We start from the raw sequence: 20,533 nt of genomic DNA on the forward strand, positions 1-20,533 counted from the left end.
AGAGGAGGTTAGGGGGGACCATTATCCACTATGACTTTTTTTTGGATGGGCCATATCTTGGCATAGGAAACACATAAAAAGCCCCAAATTCACACACAACATCCCCATGGCACCAGGATTCTTTGGTGCAAGTTTGGAGTCATTTTGACAATTTTGTCCAAATTCCAATTCCTTAAAAGGCCCATATCTCGGACAAGGAGGAAGCTTAAGAGCTCAAAAAATCCACACACACACTCTGGGGTGCACGATGATTCATTGGTATGCGTTTAAAGAAAATTTAAATTTTGGTCATTTTTTTCAGAGGAGGTAAAGGGGGACCCTTATCCACTTTGACTTTATTTTGGATGGGCCAAATCTTGGCATAGAAAACACATAAAAAGCCGCAAATTCACACACAACATCCCCATGGCACCAGGATTCTTTGGTGCAAGTTTGGAGTCATTTTGACAATTTTGACCGAAATTCAATTCCTTTAAAAGCCCATATCTTGGACAATGAAGAAGCTAAAGAGCTCAAAAAATACACAAACACACTCTGGGGGGCACGATGATTCATTGGTATGCGTTTAAAAAAAATTTAAATTTTGGTTATTTTTTACAGAGGAGGTAAAGGGGGACCCTTATCCACTTTGACTTTTTTTTGGATGGGCCATATCTTGGCCTAGGAAACACATAAGAAGCCCCAAATTCACACACAACATCCCCATGGCACCAGGATTCTTTGGTGCAAGTTTGGAGTCATTTTGACAATTTTGACTGAAATTTAATTCCTTTAAAAGCCCATATCTTGGACAAGGAAGAAGCTAAAGAGCTCAAAAAATACACAAACACACTCTGGGGGGCACGATTATTCATTGGTATGAGTTTAAAAAAAAAAAAAAATTTTGGCATTTTTTTCAGGGGAGGTAAGGGGGGACCCTTATCCACTTTGACTTTTTTTTGGATGGGCCATATCTTTGCATAGGAAACACATAAAAAGCCCCAAATTCACACAAAACATCCCCATGGCACCAGGATTATTTGGTGCAAGTTTGGAGTCATTTTGACAATTTTGTCCAAATTCCAATTCCTTAAAAAGCCCATATCTTGGACAAGGAAGAAGCTAAAGAGCTCAAAAAATACACAAACACACTGTGGGGGGCACGATGATTCATTGGTATGAGTTTAAAAAAAAATTAAATTTTGGTCATTTTTTTCAGAGGAGGTAAGGGGGGACCCTTATCCACTTTGACTTTTTTTTGGATGGGCCATATCTTGGCCTAGGGAACACACAAAAAGCCCCAAATTCACACACAACATCCCCATGGCACCAGGATTCTTTGGTGCAAGTTTGGAGTCATTTTGACAATTTTGACTGAAATCCAATTCCTTTAAAAGCCCATATCTTGGACAAGGAGGAAGCTTAAGAGCTCAAAAAATCCACACACACACTCTGGGGGGCACGATGATTCATTGGTATGAGTTTAAAAAAAATTTAAATATTGGTCATTTTTTTCAGAGGAGGTAAGGGGGGACCCTTATCCACTTTGACTTTTTTTTGGATGGGCCATATCTTGGCATAGGAAACACATAAAAAGCCCCAAATTCACACACAACATCCCCATGGCACCAGGATTCTTTGGTGCAAGTTTGGAGTCATTTTGACAATTTTGACCGAAATTCAATTCCTTTAAAAGCCCATATCTTGGACAAGGAAGAAGCCAAAGAGCTCAAAAAATACACACACACACTCTGGGGGCACGATGATTCATTGTTATGAGTTTAAAGAAAATTTAAACTTTGGTCATTTTTTTCAGAGGAGGTAAGTGGGGACCCCTAACAGCAACAGTGGAAAAGTCGGCATATAACTAATAGCGCCCCCAGTGGTCAGTCTACAAATTTAACCTACATCAGCCCGCTTGAATGTCTCGTTATAGCCCTGATATAGCGTCTGATTTGTCATTTCAACAACGCCTATCATTTTCATTATAACCCCTCCCCCAATATTAATTAATTAAATTAGCTATTGTTTCGGTTGTGGCCCGCCATGTAATGGCTTGGAAAATATCTGGCCCGCGGTCAAACTTAATTGACGACCCCTGGAATAGAGGGTCGATCAATTCTGTGCCAGAAGCACACACGGACCTAAATCTGAACTATTCCCAGTGGTTTGGACTTCTTACACTCGACTTGAATCCAGTGATGAATTGACCTGAAAAGACTTCACACAATGTTTGACAAACGCAAACACAACGTCCAAAAATCTGTTGGTGAAACAGTTAATACAAAACACACATTACGTACACTACTAGCCACCAATATCACCAAGCAACTTAAGTGGGGAGAGAGAGAACGGCGCACATGCAATCGGTGTTGATTAACACCAAGGAAAAATTAAAGAACACACTTGTAATATTAAGCTTAGTTAAGAACACATAGTATCCTATATCTAATGCACATAATATCACTTCCTAACTCTTTGTCTACCCAGACGTCTAAGCCTTACTTGGTGGAATTACGTCCGTGTGGTAATTCACCGTAGAGGTAGTCGAGCAGTCCGTTGTGTTGAAGATCCAGTTGGGACGTGGGTTTAAATAGATTCAGGCGCTGATGAGTTGATCATAGGGCCAGTCTGCAAGTCCTCGATTTTCCTGGTCCCAGTGGGAAGGCCTGGTAGTTGGTCGACGGGGAATTGGAAGAAAACAGGAGGAAACGCTTCTTTCCTCGGGTGTAATCAGGATTCAGGTCGAGCAACCAAAGGGGGATCTCCACGGGTTTAGAGAGAGGAAAAAGGTGTTCACTGAAACAAAGTTTGGGCCTTTGTTCAGGGAGAGAGAGAGATCGAGCAGTCGAGCAGTAGCACAGAGAGGAATCTTGGGTTCGCTGAATTGGGAAAATCCAGGGCACATTCTTGAGTTTCTTGCGTCTCCTTTCTGCTTGGAGTTGAGCTGGAGGCCATTAGCTGAAAAACTGAGAAGTCTGGGTTCACTGGATTGGAGCATCCAGGGCAAGTTCTTAGGTCTCTTTCCTCCCTTGAGTTGATAAAGGGAGCCTTCCTGGAGAGGAGCCGTTTCTGTGGAAGGTTTGTGTGGAAGAGGCGAAGGGTGAAGGTGAAGGGCTGGAGGTGAAGGGGAGAAGGGATTTCTTAGTGGGCCTGCTGGGCTTTTTATGCTGCAAATGACCTCACAGGCAAGAGTTAACATTCTGGCCAAGGTCGTGGTAGCTTATTCTCTGACATCTTCACATCAAGGTGTGAAAAGGGGGTTGATCAACTACAACACTAGGTTGTCTCCTTGTTTTGTGGTTTAGTGTAATCTTGGGTTGCGATGATGTGAAGATGAAGGAAGGAAGGATCTCCGCTGACACTGTCTTTGCTTGTATAATGGGGTTTTATTATACAAAGTACAGCATCATAACAAGCACCATGGAACGCTTGTGAGGGACTCTGCAGCCGGAATGAGTCGCCACCCGAACTCCGACTTTCAGACGTATTTATACAGTTGATTGTCACTCAAGAAAAGACCCGTTTCAGTGGATATTGACAAACCGCCTGAGACCACTGTAAACACTACGTGGCCATCCTGAGGGAGCAACAGTTCATTTTATAATGGCCTTTATTTGGCATGTAAACTTTTATCTTTACTCTTAACATGAATATATGTATTTAGACTGTTATCTATAGGCCAGCCGTTTAAGCCCAAGGCTTAAACTGCTGACCTCAGGTGCTATTTACATTCCTTGTCCGGTTCAGTTCACTTTTCCTTTGTCCATTGTCAGCTGTAAGGCCTTCCCTAGTAGAATGAATATATGTTCTTATTGAGATACTAGATATACAAGCAAAATATACCACAGTGGACAAAAGGCCGCATGTTTCAGCCATGTGGCAGCAGGCTTTTAAACTGAATTTAGGCCGAACATTTTCAAGTCTTAGAACTGGTATATGCCCCTACAAAGTTTTAACACTTACTTGCATTATAGGTGATGTGTGAGCTGAGGCTGATTCTGGGTGTGGCCAAGAGCAAATTTATGAATGAATTAAAGATGAGATGGGAGGACAAGGTGCCGTTTTACAGTGTTTAGAAGAAAGTGATGAAGCCACCCATGACCCTGGATGAAGTCATGTTGCTGTGTATCCAATACACTGCTTAGTGTCTCTTCAGACATGGGAATAGATTTGTGTATGTTGCCAATATGTTACACTGATTAAATCAACCTAGATTGATAATACTCTCGATGGTGACAAAAGGACAAAGGGTGACACAAGGAATGTCTTTGACCTCAATCTTTCGCAGATGTCATGTTTAGGGTAGACAATATTATTTCCTTTGAAAGAATGTTAATAAGAGGGTTCCTTTATATTCTTCTTTTGTGTTATTTGGGTTTAATATTGTGTGTGATGTGTTTTGATCACTAGTCATTGCTATGCAGCAATATCTGCAAACTTCCAGTAGGTGTCAGTAAGGCTACACCAGTGAATTAGATTTGATTCAACTTCATTGTCATTAAGCAGAGTACAGGTACAAGCCAATGAGTAGATGCACCTTTGGCTGCAATCACAGCACTGAGTCTGTGTGGAGAGGTCTCTATCAGGCTTGCACGTCTGGATACTGCAATTTCTTTCCATTCTTCCTTGCAAAAAAGCTCAAGCTCTGTCAGCCTGCTTCGGGATCGGGCGTGAACAGCTCTTCTCCGAGGTTGTAGCTCTCTTGCATACTGAGTCATAATGTCCTCCAGGATTTCACAAAATGTTGCTGCATTCATTTTCCCCTCTATCTTTACAAGCCTACCAGGGCCTGCTGTCAAGAAGCCCCCCACACCATGATGCTGCCACACCACCATGCTGCAATGTGGGGATAGTGTGTTTGTGGAGATGTGCAGTGTTTAAGTGTTGGCCAAACAGAGCGAATAATCTGATGACCCAAAAGCAAATTTTTGTCTCATCAGATCAAATCACCTTCCTGCAAATTGACCTTGGAGTCTCCCACATGCCTTTGGGCGAACTCCAGTTCGAGATTTTTCAACAGTGGCTTTCTCTTTGCCACTCTCCCATACAGCTTTGACTAGTGAAGAACTCGGGCAACAGTTGTATGCACAGTCTCTCCAATCTCAGCCACTGAAGGTTTAAACTCCTTCAGAGAGGTCGTAGGTGTCTTGGTGGTCTCCCTCACCAGTCTCCCTCTTGCCCAGTCACTCAGTTTGTGAGGATGGCTCGGCTGAATAATTGATTTAATAATTAATTTAGTGACACTTGATTCTTACTGAAAAAGCTTTTGCAGTGAGGAATGTGTGAGATGTGTGTAATCATCATGGGATCTGTAGCTGCAGTTCCTCCTCCTCCTCCTCCAAGTCACTGGTTTGGCCATCTGGATTTTCAGGGCTGAATCGTGCCGATCGTATCTGGCTTATCCACTCAGCAAGCATCGTTGCAAGTTTTAACACTTACTTGCATTATAGGTGATGTGTGAGCTGAGGCCGATTCTGGGTGTGGCCAAGAGCAAATTTATGAATGAATTAAAGATGAGATGTGGGGACAAGGTGCCGTTTTACAGTGTTAAGAAGAAAGTGATGAAGCCACCCATGACCCTGGATAAAGTCATTTTGCTGTGCATCCAATACACTGCTTAGTGTTTCTTCAGACATGGGAATAGATTTGTCTATGTTGCCAATATGTAACACTGATTAAATCAACCCAAATTGATAATACTCTGGATGGTGACAAAAGGACAAAGGGTGGCAAAAGAAATGTATGTGACCTCAACGTGTCGCAGATGTCATGTTTAGGGAAGACATTCGTATTTCCATTAAAAGAATGTTAATAAGAGGGTTCCTTTATATTTTTTGTTTGTGTTCTGTGGGTATAATGATGTGTGTGTGTGATGTGTTTTGATCACCAGTCATTACTATGCAGCAATATCCGAAATTTCCAGTAGGTGTCAGTATGGCTACACGAGTGAATTAGATTTGATTCAACTTCATTGTCATTGAGCAGAGTACAGGTACAAGCCAATTAGTACATGCACTTTTGGCTGCAATCACAGCACTGAGTCTGTGTGGAGAGGCGTGAACAGCTGTTCTCCGAGGTTGTTGCTCTCTTGCATACTGAGTCATAATGTCCTCCAGTATTGCACAAAATGTTGCTGCATTCATTTTCCCCTCTATCTTTAGAAGCCTTCCAGGGCCTGCTGCCAAGAAGCATCCCACACCATGATGCTGCCACCACCACCATGCTTCAATCTGGGGATGGTGTGTTTGTTGAGATGTGCAGTGTTTACGTGTTGGCCAAACAGAGCGAATAATCTGATGACCCAAAAGCTACATTTTTGTCTCATCAGATCAAATAACCTTCCTCCAAATTGGCCTTGGAGTCACCCACATGCCTTTGGGCGATCTCCAGTTTGAGATTTTTCAACAGTGGCTTCTCTTTGCCACTCTCCCATACAGTTTTGACTAGTGAAGAACTCGGGCAACAGTTGCATGCACAGTCTCTCCAATCTCAGCCACTGAAGGTTTTAAGTCCTTCAGAGTGGTCGCAGGTGTCTTGGTGGTCTCCCTCACCAGTCTCCCTCTTGCCCAGTCACTCAGTTTGTGAGGATGGCCATACTCCTTCCATTTCTTGATGATGGATTCAAATGAACTCCGGGGGATGCGCAGTGAGTTGGAATTGGTTTTGTAGCCATCCCCTGACTTATTCTTTTTAAATATCTTTTCTCTAAGTTGCTTGGAGTGTTCTTTTGTCTGTATTGTGTAATTCTAGCAGGAATACTTCTGAACCATTGACTGGACCTCCTAGACACAGGTGTCGTTATACTACAATCACTTGAGACACATTAACTGCACTCAATGGAATTTCAGATGGGGTGACTAGGTGCAGTTTGAAGGTGTTTAGAAGAACAATATACAATAGTATAATTCTATATATCAATTTGCGGAGACAGTTGAGGCTGTGTTTCTTCGTTTATTCATTCACACATGAGTGCTATCTTACACGTCATTGTGAATATGGGCACTGGCTCCTCATAGAGCCAACATCAGTTTATATCAAGGAGTTCCTAGAACCTCACCCCAGCCCTCACAAACCCAAACTAGAACTTTCCATTGTTCTATTGTTGGCCCTGGCTACCTTAGTAACCATGTCACGGTGACCTGGCAATACACAATGTCGCTTCCTCGCTGATGATGGATGTTTCTGGTAAAACACTCAAGGTTAAAAACAACTTGTGTACTTCCTTTCTGATATTGAACAGTTACATAATATTAAATGATTGCCAAGAACACACGGTTCACTTGCATACTATTGTCCTGAATATAGTACATTTTCTTCCACATAATTCCCCCTTTGGCGATTTCAATATAGCCAACATGATGATATACATATTTTAGCTGGAACCAAACAACCAGTGACGGGCAAAAACTAGCATCAATATGCTAGAAAAATTCCCTCACGACCCCCTTGCCTCTCAACTTAATCATGGGCGATCACGCTTTTGCGCTGGATGTGGTTCCATAACAATACATACATAAAAATAGGTTACATACATAAAAATAGGTTATAAATGGAATGTAAGCCTGGCAGATCTTGTCAAGACAGCATTTTGCCTGCGGTGCCCAGTTGTGTGTAGATCATAAACATAAACCAACAATGTAAAACTGAAATATGAATTGCTTAATTGTGATTACTGAGTAAATGAATTACCTATTTAACTGAAAATAAGATCAAAATGAGATTAGCATAAACTTACACAATCAAGAGTTCTTCCTAAAGGAATATTGTAGTTCCTGCATTTACCAATACAGATGCAAACACCATGAGTAACAAATGCATGTTAATATGCTGATACAGAGTATACATATATCAACCCGATACTGATACAGGAAGTGCAAAGTTCATATATGTTGATATAGATGTCCTCATGCGTGGCAATGCTAGATGTCTGCTTCAGCTCTATGGACAGTGGTGTAGTGGTTTGGATGGTACCATGTAGTTCTTCCCTCCACCTGGACAGCAGTTGGTGTTGCCCTGTGTACGGCCCTTCGCGTCACTTTCTCTGGACCTGAATGTGGACCTGCGTGAGGCAGTGGCTCAATGGGTAGTGCTTCAGCTTGGGAACCGGAGGGGCGCCGGTTCGAGCCCCTGCCGAGGTGCCCCTGAGCAAGGCACCGATCCTCAATTGCTCCCCCCTCTGCGAAGGGTGGTAATGTAAGTCGCTTTGGATAAAAGCGTCTGCCAAATGATCGTAATGTAATGTAATGTTCACTGGCACCACCGGGCTCTCTGCTACTGAACTAGAATCAGGAACCCTGTTTTTTTCCTGTAAATAGATGACTTCATGTATGGCAGTTAGCCACCTCATATATTCCTTCAACTGCATTTGCAACTGCTCAAGCGGAGGTCCCTTATAGGGTCCTCTCAAATGCGGTGTGGCATGAGTCCACCAGTCCGCCTCTCATGCAGGGTTAAATGTCTGCTTCTGTTAGTTTGCATTCGATAACTCATTAGTGCAAGTGGTAAAGCATCATTGCCATTGAGCTTTGTGCTGCTTTGCCTTTTAGAGTCCCATTAACTCTTTTGACTGTCCTTTGAGATTGATGATGATATACACTTACCAACCTTTGTCTGCTTCTTAACTGTTATAAGATTCCTCGAGCTACGTTCTGCACAAATGCTGATCCATTATCTGAACTTATTTCTGAATGTATACCAAAACGTGGAATTATTTCTTTTATCAAGAACTTAACAACAGTTTCTGACCCTAGGCCTTTTGATGCTATTTCTTCAACCCAACGACTAAAGCGATCAATTATTACTACCATGCAATGCTTTCCATGCACTGATTTTCTCACGTCAACATAGTCTATGACTAGATGTTTGAATGGTCCTTCTGGCACTGGAATATGGCTAATATTCCTTTTCTTGCATTATTTTGGGCACAAATTTCCCATTGTCCTAGCCCATCATCCACCATTGTCTGCAAAAATGGCGACCAATATCCCTGTTGTTTAATTTTTCTCACCACTTCCCCCCTTGCACAGTGTATCTACACTGTGTATCTACACTGTGCAAGTGTAGATACACCTTGCACAGTGTATCTACACTGTGCAAATCAGAAATCAACATGGTTAGCAATGCCACAGCTGCAACTATCAATTTAATAAGAAAATAAACAAAATAATAAACTTTCATTATGCATCAACCCCACCAACGTACAGAGCATGTAACACATGTACGCCCCACACAGGCACTCTGGAGCTTTTAACCTTCAGATGTGTAAACAACTCAATAATACAAATAGTAAAAATAAAACAGTAAACTAGCAGCGCCCTAAAAGTACCTCTCAAGTCTTTTGATTCCAAATTAAGATTTACCCGCAAAGTCATGTATGTTATAGATTCAGGAACATTGTATCACTCTGAAAATGAAAGGATTGGGGTCAATATTTATGGCTGCTCCCTGTTTTCCTATTATTATGTATTAGATTAAATTTAAAATGTTCCCACTTCTGTAGAATTTTAGTCATTTGTTCAGTTACATCCCCCAGCCAATAAACATTTGTTCTTTTTTATGTTACGCTTATTTGAAGATTGCGTCCAGAATTGTCATTGTGGTGAACACCAGCTCTTTACTTTTAATTTACATAATCCATCTCTCCCTAACAAATTTCCGTGAATTTTTGAACAGTTTGTCTTCCGTTAGTCTTCGTTGGGGTGGCTGATCACCAGAATCCCGTTCGGTCCAATTGGGAGTTGGCCATGGGTTTGATGGACTACTTTGGCGATTGTGTCGGGCTGCCCCCATCCCCAGCAGAGACTTGGAGTTCCTTGTCTTGGAGGACGTCCCCCCTTGCCTCCTCTGCGGTGCGATGCAGGTGGTCTCCTCATCTTTGGAGCCTGTTGTCGTATTCGTTGCTATTGGGAATAGACATTGATGATGGAAGGGGGTTGGACAGGAGATGCAGCAGAGGTTTGAGTGACAGGTGTCTCTTCACCTGACTGATTGTTCAGAACTGGAGCTTGAAACATTTTCTTATATTTGTTAGTCAGTTCACTAAGTTGTAGCTGAGCAACTTTCCTTTGAATATCTTTCTTCTGCGCCCTCATTCTCTCCTCGTCCTTTCTGTATTTTTCTATGGCATGTACCACATGGTCACAGAATTCTCTGTGTGACTTTGATGTCGAGGGAGGCAGTAGCTCAGTGGGTAGAGCTTCCGCTTGGGAACTGGAGGGTTGCCAGTTCCAGTCCCTGCCGAGGTGCCCCTGAGCAAGGCACCGAACCCTCAATTGCTCCCCCCTCTGCGAAGGGTGGTAACGTAATGTGAGTCACTTTGGATAAAAGCGTCTGCCAAATGATCGTAATGTAATGTAATGTAATGTCAGTCCCACAACATCCTCCAATCTGCTTTTTACTGGGCTTGGCATGGCCTCTATCACTGATGTTCTGAACAGTGTGCTTGAGAGAGGGCTTCTCTCAGCTTCCTCCTCAGTTTCCTGCTTCCATCTTTTCAGTTGACGACTGATGTAGGCAGCTGGATTCTCTGTATCAGTAAGAAGCTCACCCTTCAGTGCCTTGGGGTCAATCTTGACCGGATATTCTTTCCTCAGGGCCCCCCCATAAGCCAGCTCGATATGAATTGAATTCAGTTCCATCGGCTAGTGGATCAACCATCCAGTGTGGGCCACTCATGCGCAAGACATTTTCCATCGTTGGCACCCCCATGGTTCGGGCCCACAGTGCCTTAATGTCGCCAAGAGCCAATATTTTGCCCACTGTCTCTTCCTTGAATGCTTTTATCCATTTGCTGGCCCCCTCATGGACGTTAGGAAGTCGAGCAATCAGTCCCTCAAGGTCGAGTGTTTGCCATGGGATATACTGTCCCTGTGCCCCCTTTATCCATATTGGATATTGCCCAGGGTCATATCTGTCTGGAGGCCTTATTGCAGGTCTGTATCTAAGGTCATAATCTTTCTCCTTGCTTTTGGCCCCCTGTTGGCTTCCTGCAGCAAATGTAAGACTTCCTGACACAATATCTCTCTGTTCTACTTCCCGAGGTCCTTCAGTGTAATTTGCTCGAGCTTCACATACTTTGCCCTGCTCTCTCATATCGTGTGCCCTCTCTTCTCCCTTAACATCTCTTCGCCCTTTTTCCTGTTCTGCCTCTACTTCTATCTCTTGATACTTAGTATGTTACAGGTTTTCTTCACTTAGTTGGTCAAACTTCAACCAATATGCCTCTGCCTCTTTCTCTTTCAGAGCCTGGTTTCTCTCTGCAAAACAATCTTAGACTTTTGGTTTGTCCTTTACAACTTCCTTGTTCCTTTCTCTGCTGTAAACTTTTGGAGTCGACTCTTTATATTGGACATGAGATGCTCGGTAAGGATCAAATTCAATGTCTCCTGAAATTTGAACGACCCCTGCCAGATTTGGATATATTCCTGCAGTATCTGTTGACACTAGCTGTTTCTTTGTCTGTTTCCTCTCCGCTCGCACCTTTTTAGCTCTTAAATTCTCTCGGATTTCTCTCAACCTGTTCCTGTAATTTGTGCCTTCATCTTTGAACAGTTTAATTATCTCTTCCTCTTTCCGTCTTTTCTGTTTTCTTTTCTTGCCTTTGTCCAAGGGTTTTTAGTCTTTTATTTTTTTTTGAGTTGCTTCTCTTCGCATGCATTGACGTCAAATGTGCCTCCAGCTGGCCAAGGACTGCATAAGTTTTTAGTTCGCTTCTCCCATCTTTCAGATGTTTTCTCTATGTCTTTTTTGCTCAGGGGATATTTCATTCCCAAGAGGGTTACCGGTATTCCGTCCATTTCTGCTGTGCGTATCAACAATTTGAATATTGTCTTTTGATGTTTTTATACCTGGATAGGCTCAATTGCGTAGTTTTAGAATGGCAATAATTGCAATTTGGTCTTATTAACTAAGTTAAGCAACATACATGTTCAAGCACAAGTTATGTTATATGTCCTACGTCACCTCTTCTTAAGCACTTATTCTGAATTCAGCATCTGGTAATACATTTAAATCAAACAATGCAACCATATATGCCAATACTGTATTGCAGCTCTCAGTTTATGTACAGAAAATTTGGTGTAGGCCAAATAATATTAAGTGGTCAGACCTGACTCCAGAGAGTCTCAGATGGGGAGGAGGGAAGTCAGCCTCTCTCCTTTCTTCCTGTTAAGCAGGCCCGAGTGTGTGAGGTCTAGGCACACCCACTCGGGGGTATACGCCCCTCCTATGCTTCAGTAGGGCACAGGACAGAGCTGCGTACACATCTGTCTCAACACACTGGGTGAATATAGCAATACAGCACAAAATATAGCAACAGTTAAGTTTCAGCTATTTTTCAACACCGTAAAAGCAGTGCTCCCGCAGCACACAACAAAACAACACTGCAACAGGTTTTTAACCGATTATATTGCCAGAAGGAACATTCAACCATCAATTTTGACCACTACTTTATGTACAAGTTTTTAGTAGTTGTACTTCTTCAACAATTTTCAGCTTCAAATTTCAGAGTTTATGTACTTCGTATTTGCAATGGAGCCCAAACTGGACACACACGCGGCTCCCTTTTGTTCTTGCAGTCACACACACAGGAAACAAATCCTTCCTCACGGCACACATGCATTCAAACCTGTCGGCGCTGACTGCACTTGCTGCAAAGAAGCATCCCACACCATGATGCTGCCACCACCATGCTTCAATGTGGGGATGGTGTGTTTGTGGAGATGTGCAGTGTTTGTTTGTTGGCCAAACAGAGCGAATAATCTGATGACCCAAAAGCTAAATTTTTGTCTCATCAGTTCAACTAACCTTCCTCCAAATTGACCTTGGAGTCTCCCACATGCCTTTGGCAAACTCCAGTTCCAGATTTTTCAACAGTGGCTTTCTCTTTGCCACCCTCAAATACAGCTTTGACTAGTGAAGAACTCGGGCAACAGTTGTATGCACAGTCCCTCCAATCTCAGCCACTGAAGGTTTTAACTCCTTCAGAGTGATCGTAGGTGTCTTGGTGGACTCCCCTCACCAGTCTCCCTCTTGCCCAGTCACTCAATTTCTTGATGATGGATTTAAATGAACTCCAGGGGATGTGCAGTGAGGTGGAAAGAGTTTTGTAGCCGTCCCCTGACTTATACTTGATAATGATCTTTTCTCTGAGTTGCTTGGAGTGTTCTTTTGTTTTCTGAACCAGTGACTGGACCTCCCAGACACAGGTGTCGTTTTACTTCAATCACTTGAGACACATTAACTGCACTCGATGGAATTGAGATGGGGTGACTAGGTGTAGTTTGAAGGTGTTTAGAAGAGCCTTCATCAACAGTAACGTACTGAAAGAAGAGGACAAGCTAACAATGATCCCTGATGCATAGCCATGTTTCAACGGTCTTCATAATGCCAGTGATTAATTCATAATTGTGGCTTATCCACTCAGCAAGCATTGTTGCAAGTTTTAACACTTACTTGCATTATAGATGATGTGTGAGCTGAGGCCGATTCTGGGTGTGGCCAAGAGCAAATTCATACATGAAGTAAAGATGAGATGGGAGGACAAGGTGCCATTTTACAGTGTTTAGAAGAAAGTTAGAAGCCACCCATGACCTGGATGAAGTCATGTTGCTGTGTATCCAATACACTACTTAGTGTTTCTTCAGACATGGGAATAGATTTGTGTATGTTGCCAATATGTAACACTGATTAAATTAAACCAAAATGATAATTCTCTCCATGGTGACAAAAGGACAAAGGGTGACATAAGGAATGTCTGTGACCTCAATGTGGCGCAGATGTCATGTTTAGGGTAGACAAACGTATTTCCATTGAAAGGATGTTAATAAGAGGGTTCCTTTATATTCTTCTTTTGTGTTATTTGGGTTTAATATTGTGTGTGATGTGTTATGATCACTAGTCATTACTATGCAGCAATGTGTGCAAACTTCCAGTAGGTGTCAGTAAGGCTACACCAGTGAATTAGATTTGATTCAACTTTATTGTCATTGAGCAGAGTACAGGTACAAGCCAATTTGTACATGCACCGTTGGCTGCAATCACAGCACTGAGTCTGTGTGGAGAGGTCTCTATCAGGCTTGCTCGTCTGGATACTGCAATTTCTGTCCATTCCTCCTTGCAAAAAAGCTCAAGCTCTGTAAGCTTGCAAAAGGGATCGGGCGTGAACAGCTCTTCTCCGAGGTTGTAGCTCTCTTGCATACTGAGTAATAATGTCCTCCAGGATTTCACAAAATGTTGCTGCATTCATTTTCCCCTCTATCTTTACAAGCCTTCTGGGGCCTGCTGCCAAGAAGCCCCCCACACCATGATGCTGCCACACCACCATGCTGCAATGTGGGGATAGTGTGTTTGTGGAGATGTGCAGTGTTTAAGCGTTGGCCAAACAGAGCGAATAATCTGATGACCTAAAAAGTACATTTTTGTCTCAACAGATCAAATAACCTTCCCCCAAATTGACCTTGGAGTCTCCCACATGCCTTTGGGCAAACTCCAGTTTGAGATTTTTCAACAGTGGCTTTCTCTTTGCCACTGTCCGATACAGCTTTGACTAGTGAAGAACTCGAGCAACAGTTGTGTGCACATTCTCTCCAATCTCAGCCACTGAATGTTTTAACTCCTTCAGACAGGTCATAGGTGTCTTGGTGGTCTCCCTCACCAGTCTCCCTCTTGCCCAGTCACTCAGTTTGTGAGGATGGCCAAACTCCTTCCAATTCTTGATGATGGGTTGAAACGAACTCCGGGGGATGCGCAGTGAGTTGGCTTGAGTAAATATTTGATTAAAAAAATAATTTAGTGACGTTTTTCTTACTGAAAAAGCTTTTGCAGTGAGAAGTGTGTGAGATGTGTGTGATCATCATGGGATCTGTAGCTCCTCCTCCTCCAAGTCACTGGTTGGGCCATCTGGATTTTCAGGGCTGAATCCAGCCGATCAAATCTGGCTTATCCACTCAGCAAGCATTGTTGCAAGTTTTAACACTTACTTGCATAATAGCTGATGTGTGAGCTGAGGCTGATTCTGGGTGTGGCCAAGAGCAAATTTATAAATGAATTAAAGAAGAGATGGGATGACAAGGTGCCGTTTGACAGTGTTTAGAAGAAAGTGATGAAGCCACCCATGACTCTGGATGAAGTCATGTTGCTGTGTTTCCAATACACTGCTTAGTGTTTCTTCAGACATGGGAATAGATTTGTGTATGTTGCCAATATGTAACACTGATTAAATTAACCCAAAATGATAATTCTCTCGATGGTGACAAAAGGACAAAGGGTGACAAGAGAAATGTCTGTGACCTCAATGTTTCACAGATGTCATGTTTAGGGTAGACAATCGTATTTCCATTGAAAGAATGTTAATAAGAGGGTTCCTTTATATTCTTCTTTTGTGTTATTTGGGTTTAATATTGTGTGTGATGTGTTTTGATCACTAGTCATTGCTATGCAGCAATATCTGCAAACTTCCAGTAGGTGTCAGTAAGGCTACACCAGTGAATTAGATTTGATTCAACTTCATTGTCATTGAGCAGAGTACAGGTACAAGCCAATGAGTAGATGCACCGTTGGCCGCAATCACAGCACTGAGTCTGTATGGAGAGGTCTCTATCAGGCTTGCACGTCTGGATACTGCAATTTCTTTCCATGCTCACTTGTAAAAAAGCTCAAGCTCTGTCAGCTTGCTTGGGAATCAGGCGTGAACAGCTCTTCTCCGAGGTTGTCTCTCTCTTGCATACTGAGTCATAATGTCCTCCAGGATTTCACAAAATGTTGCTGCATTAATTTTCCCCTCTATCTTTACAAGCCTTCCAGGGCCTGCTGCCAAGAAGCATCCCACACCATTATGCTGCCACCACCACGCTTCAATGTGGGGATGGTGTGTTTGTGGAGATGTGCAGTGTTTACATGTTGGCCAAACAGAGCGAATAATCTGATGACCCAAAAGCCAAATTTTTGTCTCATCAGATGAAATAACCTTCCTCCAAATTGACCTTGGAGTCTCCCACATGCCTTTGGGCTAACTCCAGTTCAAGATTTTTCAACATTGGCTTTCTCTTTGCCACGCTCCCCTATAGCTTTGACTAGTGAAGTACTCGGGCAACAGTTGTATGCACAGTCTCTCCAATCTCAGCCACTGAAGGTTTTAACTCCTTCAGAGTGGTCGTAGGTGTCTTGGTGGTCTCCCTCACCAGTCTCCCTCTTGCCCAGTAACTCAGTTTGTGAGGATGGCCATACTCACAAAAATAAAAAAATTCTTGATGATGGATTTAAATGAACTCGGGGGGGATGCGCAGTGAGTCGGAATTGGTTTTGTAGCCATCCCCTGACTTATTGTTTTCAAATTTCTTTTCTCTGAGTTGCTTGGAGTGTTCTTTTGTCTTCATTATGTATTTCTAGCAGGAATACTTCTGAACCAGTGACTGGACCTCCCAGACACAGTCGTTATACTACATTACATTACATTACGATCATTTGGCAGACGCTTTTATCCAAAGCGACTTACATTACATTACCACCCTTCGCAGAGGGGGGAGCAATTGAGGGTTCGGTGCCTTGCACAGGGGCACCTCGGCAGGGGCTCGAACCGGCGACCCTCCAGTTCCCAAGTTACACTACCCACTGAGCCACTGCCTCCCTACAATCACTTGAGACACATTAACTGCACTCAATGGAATTGAGATGGGGTGACTAGGTGTAGTTTGAAGGTGTTTAGAAGAGCCTTCATCAACAGTAACGTCCTGAAAGAAGAGGACAAGCTAACAATCATCCCTTATGCATAGCCATGTTTCAAGGATCTTCATAATGCCAGTGATTAATTCATAATTTTGGCTTATCCACTCAGCGAGCATTGTTGCAAGTTTTAACACTTACTTGCATTATAGCTGATGTGTGAGCTGAGGCCGATTCTGGGTGTGGCCAAGAGCAAATTTATACATGAAGTAAAGACAAGATGGGAGGACAAGGTGCCGTTTTACAGTGTTTAGAAGAAAGTGATGAAGCCACCCATGACCTGGATGAAGTCATGTTGCTGTGTATCCAATACACTACTTAGTGTTTCTTCAGACATGGGAATAGATTTGTGTATGTTGCCAATATGTAACACTGATTAAATTAAACCAAAATGATAATTCTCTCCATGGTGACAAAAGGACAAAGGGTGACATAAGGAATGTCTGTGACCTCAATGTGGCGCAGATGTCATGTTTAGGGTAGACAAACGTATTTCCATTGAAAGGATGTTAATAAGAGGGTTCCTTTATATTCTTCTTTTGTGTTATTTGGGTTTAATATTGTGTGTGATGTGTTATGATCACTAGTCATTACTATGCAGCAATGTGTGCAAACTTCCAGTAGGTGTCAGTAAGGCTACACCAGTGAATTAGATTTGATTCAACTTTATTGTCATTGAGCAGAGTACAGGTACAAGCCAATTTGTACATGCACCGTTGGCTGCAATCACAGCACTGAGTCTGTGTGGAGAGGTCTCTATCAGGCTTGCTCGTCTGGATACTGCAATTTCTGTCCATTCCTCCTTGCAAAAAAGCTCAAGCTCTGTAAGCTTGCAAAAGGGATCGGGCGTGAACAGCTCTTCTCCGAGGTTGTAGCTCTCTTGCATACTGAGTAATAATGTCCTCCAGGATTTCACAAAATGTTGCTGCATTCATTTTCCCCTCTATCTTTACAAGCCTTCTGGGGCCTGCTGCCAAGAAGCCCCCCACACCATGATGCTGCCACACCACCATGCTGCAATGTGGGGATAGTGTGTTTGTGGAGATGTGCAGTGTTTAAGCGTTGGCCAAACAGAGCGAATAATCTGATGACCTAAAAAGTACATTTTTGTCTCAACAGATCAAATAACCTTCCCCCAAATTGACCTTGGAGTCTCCCACATGCCTTTGGGCAAACTCCAGTTTGAGATTTTTCAACAGTGGCTTTCTCTTTGCCACTGTCCGATACAGCTTTGACTAGTGAAGAACTCGAGCAACAGTTGTGTGCACATTCTCTCCAATCTCAGCCACTGAATGTTTTAACTCCTTCAGACAGGTCATAGGTGTCTTGGTGGTCTCCCTCACCAGTCTCCCTCTTGCCCAGTCACTCAGTTTGTGAGGATGGCCAAACTCCTTCCAATTCTTGATGATGGGTTGAAACGAACTCCGGGGGATGCGCAGTGAGTTGGCTTGAGTAAATATTTGATTAAAAAAATAATTTAGTGACGTTTTTCTTACTGAAAAAGCTTTTGCAGTGAGAAGTGTGTGAGATGTGTGTGATCATCATGGGATCTGTAGCTCCTCCTCCTCCAAGTCACTGGTTGGGCCATCTGGATTTTCAGGGCTGAATCCAGCCGATCAAATCTGGCTTATCCACTCAGCAAGCATTGTTGCAAGTTTTAACACTTACTTGCATTATAGCTGATGTGTGAGCTGAGGCTGATTCTGGGTGTGGCCAAGAGCAAATTTATAAATGAATTAAAGAAGAGATGGGATGACAAGGTGCCGTTTGACAGTGTTTAGAAGAAAGTGATGAAGCCACCCATGACTCTGGATGAAGTCATGTTGCTGTGTTTCCAATACACTGCTTAGTGTTTCTTCAGACATGGGAATAGATTTGTGTATGTTGCCAATATGTAACACTGATTAAATTAACCCAAAATGATAATTCTCTCGATGGTGACAAAAGGACAAAGGGTGACAAGAGAAATGTCTGTGACCTCAATGTTTCACAGATGTCATGTTTAGGGTAGACAATCGTATTTCCATTGAAAGAATGTTAATAAGAGGGTTCCTTTATATTCTTCTTTTGTGTTATTTGGGTTTAATATTGTGTGTGATGTGTTTTGATCACTAGTCATTGCTATGCAGCAATATCTGCAAACTTCCAGTAGGTGTCAGTAAGGCTACACCAGTGAATTAGATTTGATTCAACTTCATTGTCATTGAGCAGAGTACAGGTACAAGCCAATGAGTAGATGCACCGTTGGCCGCAATCACAGCACTGAGTCTGTATGGAGAGGTCTCTATTAGGCTTGCACGTCTGGATACTGCAATTTCTTTCCATGCTCACTTGTAAAAAAGCTCCAGCTCTGTCAGCTTGCTTGGGAATCAGGCGTGAACAGCTCTTCTCCGAGGTTGTCTCTCTCTTGCATACTGAGTCATAATGTCCTCCAGGATTTCACAAAATGTTGCTGCATTCATTTTCCCCTCTATCTTTACAAGCCTTCCAGGGTCTGCTGCCAAGAAGCATCCCACACCATGATGCTGCCACCACCACGCTTCAATGTGGGGATGGTGTGTTTGTGGAGATGTGCAGTGTTTACATGTTGGCCAAACAGAGCGAATAATCTGATGACCCAAAAGCCAAATTTTTGTCTCATCAGATGAAATAACCTTCCTCCAAATTGACCTTGGAGTCTCCCACATGCCTTTGGGCTAACTCCAGTTCAAGATTTTTCAACATTGGCTTTCTCTTTGCCACGCTCCCCTATAGCTTTGACTAGTGAAGTACTCGGGCAACAGTTGTATGCACAGTCTCTCCAATCTCAGCCACTGAAGGTTTTAACTCCTTCAGAGTGGTCGTAGGTGTCTTGGTGGTCTCCCTCACCAGTCTCCCTCTTGCCCAGTAACTCAGTTTGTGAGGATGGCCATACTCACAAAAATAAAAAAATTCTTGATGATGGATTTAAATGAACTCGGGGGGGATGCGCAGTGAGTCGGAATTGGTTTTGTAGCCATCCCCTGACTTATTGTTTTCAAATTTCTTTTCTCTGAGTTGCTTGGAGTGTTCTTTTGTCTTCATTATGTATTTCTAGCAGGAATACTTCTGAACCAGTGACTGGACCTCCCAGACACAGTCGTTATACTACATTACATTACATTACGATCATTTGGCAGACGCTTTTATCCAAAGCGACTTACATTACATTACCACCCTTCGCAGAGGGGGGAGCAATTGAGGGTTCGGTGCCTTGCACAGGGGCACCTCGGCAGGGGCTCGAACCGGCGACCCTCCAGTTCCCAAGTTACACTACCCACTGAGCCACTGCCTCCCTACAATCACTTGAGACACATTAACTGCACTCAATGGAATTGAGATGGGGTGACTAGGTGTAGTTTGAAGGTGTTTAGAAGAGCCTTCATCAACAGTAACGTCCTGAAAGAAGAGGACAAGCTAACAATCATCCCTTATGCATAGCCATGTTTCAAGGATCTTCATAATGCCAGTGATTAATTCATAATTTTGGCTTATCCACTCAGCGAGCATTGTTGCAAGTTTTAACACTTACTTGCATTATAGCTGATGTGTGAGCTGAGGCCGATTCTGGGTGTGGCCAAGAGCAAATTTATACATGAAGTAAAGACAAGATGGGAGGACTAGGTGCCGTTTTACAGTGTTTAGAAGAAAGTGATGAAGCCACCCATGACCCTGGATGAAGTCATGTTGCTGTGTATCCAATACACTGCTTAGTGTTTCTTCAGACATGGGAATAGATTTGTGTATGTTGCCAATATGTAACACTGATTAAATTAAACCAAAATGATAATTCTCTCTATGGTGACAAAAGGAC

Source organism: Genypterus blacodes, unplaced genomic scaffold (assembly GCF_046128005.1).
Source record: "Genypterus blacodes isolate CSIRO-AG114 ecotype Tasmania unplaced genomic scaffold, CSIRO-AGI_Gbla_v1 ptg000036l_1, whole genome shotgun sequence".
NCBI classification, from domain to species: Eukaryota; Metazoa; Chordata; class Actinopteri; order Ophidiiformes; family Ophidiidae; genus Genypterus; species Genypterus blacodes.